Here is a 7,476-nt window from a genome sequence, read left to right as displayed (position 1 = left end):
AAGTTTAGAAAATTAACTATCAAATTACATTTTTTTAAGAGGGGCACTTAAAATGTTGATGAACAAATATAAGATGATGACTCAGGGGCACTAAAAGTGGAAAGTGTGTGGGTTCCACCAGATAGTAGGATAAGTACTGGGAATCTGGTTTATCACCCATTGTGATTAGCGGCAGACTGCTGAAAAGGCAGATGTGATACTACCACAGTAAAACCAGCCTCTTAGAAAGATGTTTCCAATTAAATCATGGAAAATCAAAACAGGAAAATGTTGAAGGAAAACATCTCTCAGACCTTATTAATGGCACAGTCACAAGGAGGGCTTTACTAGTTTTGAAACAGTGAATGTCAAAGCTTGGTGTAAAGCGTGCCAAGTGATAGGCAAGCACCTCTCTGTCCAGCAAGCCTTTCTTTAGGATGAACGTTTTCCAGTTTGTTCTTGTCTTCTTCACTATCGGGGTCTCTTGGTTTGGTTAAGTTCTCATCACGAAACTTTGACATTTGATCTCATGCTTTAATTGATCTCTGCGTATGTGTGTCTGCTCACAATTTGTTGCTATCTCCTGCCTGACACTTTGCATTCTACCTGTGTGAAGAATTCATCCAATTAGTTCAGACTCTTTCTTTCCAGAATAATGCCATTTAAGTGTTCGCTGCTTGGATATGCTTTTTATTTAATTCTGGTAACTTTCTCATATATACACTTGACTTTAAGGCCAACCAACTTTCTTGTGACAGCTGCCATATTTTTACTTTCTGCTGTTTCCAATCTCAAAGGTCCTCTAATTCCTTTTTCTCCCCCAATGTCTTAGCCTCCTTCTGCTTTCCTACTCCTCTGCCAAATTCTTTATCTGGAAAATCTGACATGCATGAATATAAAACATATTTTCCTGGAGATCCTTTCTTTATATTTGCGGTCTTGGTAGTAAGGTAGAACATAGTTCAGACATATCAAAAGAGTTTACTAGATCAAAATTAAAGATTTGTAAAAATGGTCTTTTAGTCTCTTGATAGTTATTAAAAGAAAGTTTTTCCACACAGATAATCAACAAACTAACTGTCTTAGGTAATTTTTAAAATGTTGCTATGATAAAAATATCCTGAAAAAAGCAACTTAAAAGAGAAAGGTTTTGTTGTTGTTGTTTTTGTTGCTGCTGTTGTTTTTTAATCTCACAGCCCAGGTTCTAGTCCATCAGGTGGCCATTCCCAGCATCAGATGCCTGAGGCAGCTGGCCACAGTGATCCACAGCCAGAAAAAGGAGAGTAATAAACAGGTGTGCTCAGATCATTATCTTCTTTTTAAAATCTGGATATCAGAGAATGGTTTCACTTGTACTGGCTGTATCATCCCACCTTAATTGGGCTAATCAAGACAGTCTCTCACTGACATGCCCAGAAGCCTTCCTCTGGTTATGTATCCCATACAATCTTAATTATACCCTAGCATCCATGTTTCCCATCTGACTTCTTCATCATCTTGAATCTTCTTTGACTTTACTACCAAATAAGCTTGCCTCTTGCTGCAGAGACCTTAGCCGATTCCCCATCTACCTCACTGCCATTACTCCCACTCATGCTTGCCTTTCTTAAATCACAAAGCATTAATACTTACCTGATAGGGGAGGTGCCATGAACGTGAAGGCGATTTTTCCCAGGGAGAGGATTATCCATTGCACTCTGGGTATGTTGATCTCTGAGATTTCTCCAAATGTGAGAAACTTGACTGTGTAGGATGATGTCATATGGGTGAAGGCAGGTACAAGATAGAATGAGGTCTGTCATTGGATGAGAAGGAGGGATGGGTGGGAGAAAAGTTTGAGGGAAGAGGAGGAGATTGGAACGGGAGGAGACTGGAGAGAGGAAGCCGCCAAGAGAATGTGGACGCTGATGTTAAGATTCCACTCTGTACCTTTACAGGTTGTTATGAATGTTCTTAAGGGACGGATGGGTATAGGCCTTTGTTGTGTTGTGTGTTCTTTCATGTGGCGATTTAAGTTTAAGGGACATGTGGCGGCTAAAGACACTAGGCCGCCACGGAATTGGGATGCATATTTCTGTCATGGTGGCAACCTGCCTTGGGAACTAGATGGGTAGAGAGATGGTTGCCAGGCTCAGAAAGAAGCCTTCAGCAGTGTGATATGGGATGGAGCAGAGCAGGTGAGACACTTTGCTGACTGAGATGATGAAGTCTACCAGATATCTTAGAGCACGAGATCTAGTGTGGGATAAAAGACATACAGCATAACTTGTGATAGTGGGGGACTGAGTTTTTGCTCTCCCCTAAATAAAAAAAAAATCACAAAAGACGTTTGGAAGAAAAATCAATATATTTTTTCACTTTTCAAAAAGTTATAAGGAGACAAAGAAAAGGAAAGCAAGTAAATGTATTCAGTACAAGAACAGGAACCTTCAACAAGGAAGATGAGAAGGACTCAGCAAAAAGGAATACTTTCAGCTTGAGGTCAGTAGGCAGTACTCACATCAGGTAGATCACTAACTGCCCTTAGCTCCAGCTCTGGGGGATCTCATTTTTTTCTTGTAGTAACATGGCATACATTCCATCCCCCCTCCCTCACAGATCTAAATATTAATCTTTTAAAGTAGCAAGGCCAAAGGAACAAACTATATATTTCAGCTCAGATTTGGTGAAGAGTGGCAGTCATTTGGAGCTGTGACTACACAGAAGTGGGTGTGGTCTAATGATAGGAAATGGAGAGGAACTTAGCCAAGACCTGTTGGTTCAGATTCTTTACTATATTTCTGTGTCTTCACTGTTTTCCTCCCAGTATGAAGGGTTCTGCTTGAACAAGAGTCATAGGATTCTTTCTAATAGAAAATCAAAGAACCACTATGGCCTCCTGCAGGGAAGAAGGAAGGAGGAGATAAAATGTACCTCTGTTGTTTTCTCTATTGCCAAGACACCATGTGCGGGGTATAAAGCCTGGAACTTATTAAAGATTGGGCCTCTTTCCTCCTGCTGAAGACCTATTCCTGTGCTTGAGATTTCAGAACATGCTACCTAACGTGCTATCTAGTCTAAGATATTTGTTTGCTATCTATTGCTAATATCTTCCTATTGCTATCTACATGTTCTACTTTCTCTTGCATTTCTTACTGTCTTAGTCTCTGTTCTATTGTTGTGAAAAGACACGATGACCAAGGCAACTCTTATAAGAGAAAAGATTTAATTGGGGTTGGCTTACAGTTTCATAGACTTAGTCCATTATTATCAGGACAGGGAGTATGGCAGGTATGTATCTGACATGGTGCTAAAGGAGGAGCTGAGAACTATATCCTGATCTGCATGGAGAGAGAGAGAGAGAGAGAGAGAGAGAGAGAGAGAGAGAGAGAGAGAGAGAGAGAGAGAGAGAACAGGCCTAGCCTGGTCTTTTCAAAATTCAAAACCCATTCTAAGTGATACATTTCCTCCAACAAGGTCACACCTCCTAAATCTTTCAAATAGTGCCTCTCCTTGGTGTCTAAGCATTAAATATGCGGCATTCCTGCCCACCCATACCCATGCTTTTTCTACCCTACCTAAGGTCAGGAACTGACCATGCTACCAGTCCCTGCTCAGAAAATATAAGATCCACAGATGAAAAGTACAGACACACAGAGCTATTCAATTTCAACTTGCCTTATTGGTTCAATTGCTGTGTACTATTAATCTACCACAGCCAGTGTGTCCTTGTCAGAATTCCTAGCTTAGCACCCTACATCTGTACCCTACTTAATTTCAGTTGCTCAGACACCTTCAGTCCCAGTTCAATATCCCCAACTTCCCACCTATAGAAGTGGCCGGTGGCCTCTCCATACGAGATCTCACATGGCTGGTCACTTTTGTCCCTCTGAAGTATGGTGAAAAACTGCCTTTTTCTCCCCTGTGTCTGCTAGCTTGCCTGTTGGGTCCTGGAAGTTCCGCCTATCCTTCCACCCAGCAATTAGCCTGTGGGATCTATACTGATAGATCAAAAACCAATTGGGGAACAGGACCGGATTATCCAAACCATCTCTACAGTTTCCCTCTCTAGCTTCTGCCACCTCCTTTATGCTAACTTAGTTTAATCAGATGCAACTCTTGCTTCTAGTACTTAAACTTCTTGTAGTCCATTCTAGAGGGCTTAGTTATATAGATGAATTTTAATTCAGAACATGACTGCTTTGGCAAGAGATCACATTGAAAGACCTAGGTCTGTATGATCCAGCCAGAATACAGTCATGCCTTTAATCCCAGGAGACAGAGGCAAACAGATCTCTGATTTCAAGGCCATCTTGGTATAGAGCAAGTTTCAGGTAAAATAATAATGCTTAGGTCAGGTGTGGTGGTACACACCTTTAATCCTAGCACCCAATAGACAGAGGCATGCAGATCACTGAGTTCTAGTGAGTACTGTTCAGTGTGTTTGGTTGAGTCAGTAAATTGAGGGTCAGTTCAGTGAAGTTGAGTTGGTGGAATTCAGAAGCAGTTGTATCTGGAGAGTTTTACAAAGGCAGGTTGAAGAGAGAACAAGCTAGACACAGGTGAAGACAGAATGGGCCAGAGAATGAGGAGTCAGAAGATTAGAACATACTGATAGAGCTAGTTTGAGGCCAAGCAAAGTAATCCAGTCATAAGCTGAGATAAACCAGTTTGAATCAGTCAGCTTGGAGAAGAGCTTAAGCCAAAATAGCTATGTTGAACCAGCCAACTAGAGTTCAATAAGAGGTATAAAAGTACGTTTATTTAGCAGTAAGATTCAGAGGCTGAAAACATTCTAGGCACAGATAAGATTTTTATTGAGGCTAGAAGCTTTCAGTGCTCGCTCTAGGTTAGCAGACAGAGACAGTAAGCTTCCAAGATAATAATTACCTCTAGAGAATAAAAGTTACTTTTACACAATTGCCTGCCGTCCAGAGGCCATGCTCTGCTTCTTGTCACCTTCAGTTGACAACTTTAACAGTTTCTGGAAGCTCTCTACTCTGTTGGTTGACATTGTACTATTTTTGTGGATATGATTCATTCTCTTTGCATGTTCCACAGGGATGCTACAAAAAGTTTATTTCCACTCACGAATCTCTTTTTCCTTTGAATACTCTGTCTAAATGCCTGGCAATTTTATCATTTTTTCATGCTTTTCAGTGTTACTTAATCTAATAAATTCAGTGAAAATCCCTCTTCCCTTTATGTATTAAACTACCTACCTGAAATATCTCTTCAGCTGTCCTAAAGTAACCTTATTTGATTCATATTCTCAGTGAAACCCATGTCTACCCACTACTTGTATTTCATTATACCTTTCTCTTCTGTGAATGTATTGATGGTGGTGTATGTAAGCACAGTGGATCACTCCTTTGTTTAAACACTCTTTGACACATTATCACCTGAAGGAAGAACTTTCCATTGGTGTAACGAGGGGCCTGGCTCTTCCTTATCTACCTCCCCATCCTCACCCCCAAACTCATCCAGCTTCATGGTTGAAGCTTTAGAAACCCTGAACTATTTACCCTCTTCCAGGATCTCTCTATGATTTTATCATGGATTTCTTTGTCTATGCTGTTTCTGAGTCCAAAATACTAGTAAAACTCTTGGGAATATACTATTTGGTTCTTATTCATCTTTCAAAACTCATTCCAAACAATATCCTTTTCTAAATTTTATCAACCAGTAACTGGAAATGGCAGAAGTCAAAGCAATTCACCTCTGAGAGTAGAATTTGCCAGGGCAGTGTAGGCTTATTTGTGTTCCTTGGTGGATATTTTAGAAGTATACACTGAAGACTATGTGCTCATGCACAAACAGCTGCTAAAACAATACTTGAAAATACTATTGGAACAGCATATCTACGTACCTTACTGTTTCTGCATTTGGTTTTAATTTCATTTATTTTCCAGTTGGGTGGTAGCAAAATAGAATTACCAGGTATGAATCAGTATCATCTTTTGCTGCTGACTGGGTTGAGTGAGTGAATCAAGTCAGCACCAGCGGTATTCAACTGTTCAACAACTGAAGATCCCTAGGAAGTTGTGGCCACCATGTGAACATGCTACACACTGGGCTAACGCACTGAAGGATACCCAGTTTCTGTTAGGTATTAGAACCTCAAAATATTACATTATTGGCACATTCTCCAATTATTCTTGAGAATACCATACAAGAATGGAAGTGAGACCATGTTGGTTCAAGATCTCTGAAGAACTGTCCTGCAACGGGCCAATAGTTTTTGTGGATACACCTATAGCGGGATCATTCCCAAAGACTTGTGCAAGTGTGTAATTCCACAAGCCACATTATAGTGAACTCTTCCCAGGATAAATGAATTTTACGAACATTTTCTTCTGATTTTGTTAACAATAAAACAAAGCTAGGAATTACACTGATTTACCTAGTCATATGCCTGGGCTGCTCATGAATACAATAAAAGGACTACCACCCATAGTCCTTTTATTGTATGCATGCACACTTCTGTGTGCACATGAAATGTGCCTGTAAGGCATCTGTGTGCTACAGCGTACATTTGGATGCCGGAAGAGTAAGCTTGCTCCTTCTACATTTACATGTATTCTAGGGATCAAATTCAGATTATGGAATCTGTGCAGCAAATGCCTCTACCCACAAAGCCATCTTGCTGGGCCCAATAGTTACTTAGCAATCTCATTTAAATTATATGAGTTATCCTAATTCTCCAGCTTTGTAAAATGTATATGTTATAGCTACAATGTTTTCTGAATATTTATGAGTGATCCTTAATTTTGTCTTAGTTTATTTCCTTCTGCAGGAGTTCAGGCTTCCTTTGTTGGTCATTTAATACATGTTCTCCTGGATCATTCTCTTTCTTATTACATGGTTCATTCAGTGTCAAATGTATTTTTATATATGTAGAAGAACATGTGTGTACAAGCAGAGATTATCCCTGTCCTGAAAGTTAGCTAGGAGCTTACCATTGTCTGTGGAGGCCCAAAGGCAACCAAGCCAGCTTATCCTGCTTCAGAATTCTCCCCAGACGAATAACTCACTGGTTGCTTTGTTTGTTTTGAAACAAAAATTCTGACTTTATTTTTAACTTGGAGAACAATGGCATGCCTTCCAGGGATTCTTTCTATATGGTAGGCTTGAAGGGAGGAGTCCCTAAATTGGGCTGAAGAGACATAGTTGGCATCTGAGTCCTGAGCACATCTGTGAAGCTCTTTCTTCCCAGCCCCGCTCTCAGTTCCCAGTGACTCAGAATCCAGCTTGTCTCTGGAGCCCATCAGGGGAACCACACAGACCACTCACACGTGGGGCCCTAACCACCTCTTTGCTTTGACCACCTGTCGATGATTCACCTTCTTCTATCCACCTTCCCCTTTGCAAACATTGGTTGAAATTTCACAGTCCTGTTATTGTTTTGATATTTTCCTGGGTTTTTCCCCTTAGGATATTACTGTCCAAATAATTAGCGTCCCAGACACAAAATGAGGACTTTGAAGAGTCTGCACTCTCCACACATTACTGATTCCA

The 7,476-nt window shown here is 40.5% G+C and overlaps 1 pseudogene; it reads left to right on the top strand.

The window, feature by feature from the left end:
* The first annotated feature begins 1,603 nt into the window (after positions 1 to 1,603).
* LOC116912972 lies at positions 1,604 to 1,733 on the top strand (annotated as a pseudogene).
* Positions 1,734 to 7,476: the final 5,743 nt, after the last annotated feature.

The sequence above is a fragment of the Rattus rattus genome, chromosome 11 (assembly GCF_011064425.1).
Source record: "Rattus rattus isolate New Zealand chromosome 11, Rrattus_CSIRO_v1, whole genome shotgun sequence".
Taxonomy (NCBI): Eukaryota; Metazoa; Chordata; class Mammalia; order Rodentia; family Muridae; genus Rattus; species Rattus rattus.
This window is presented reverse-complemented; position numbering and strand designations above follow the sequence as displayed.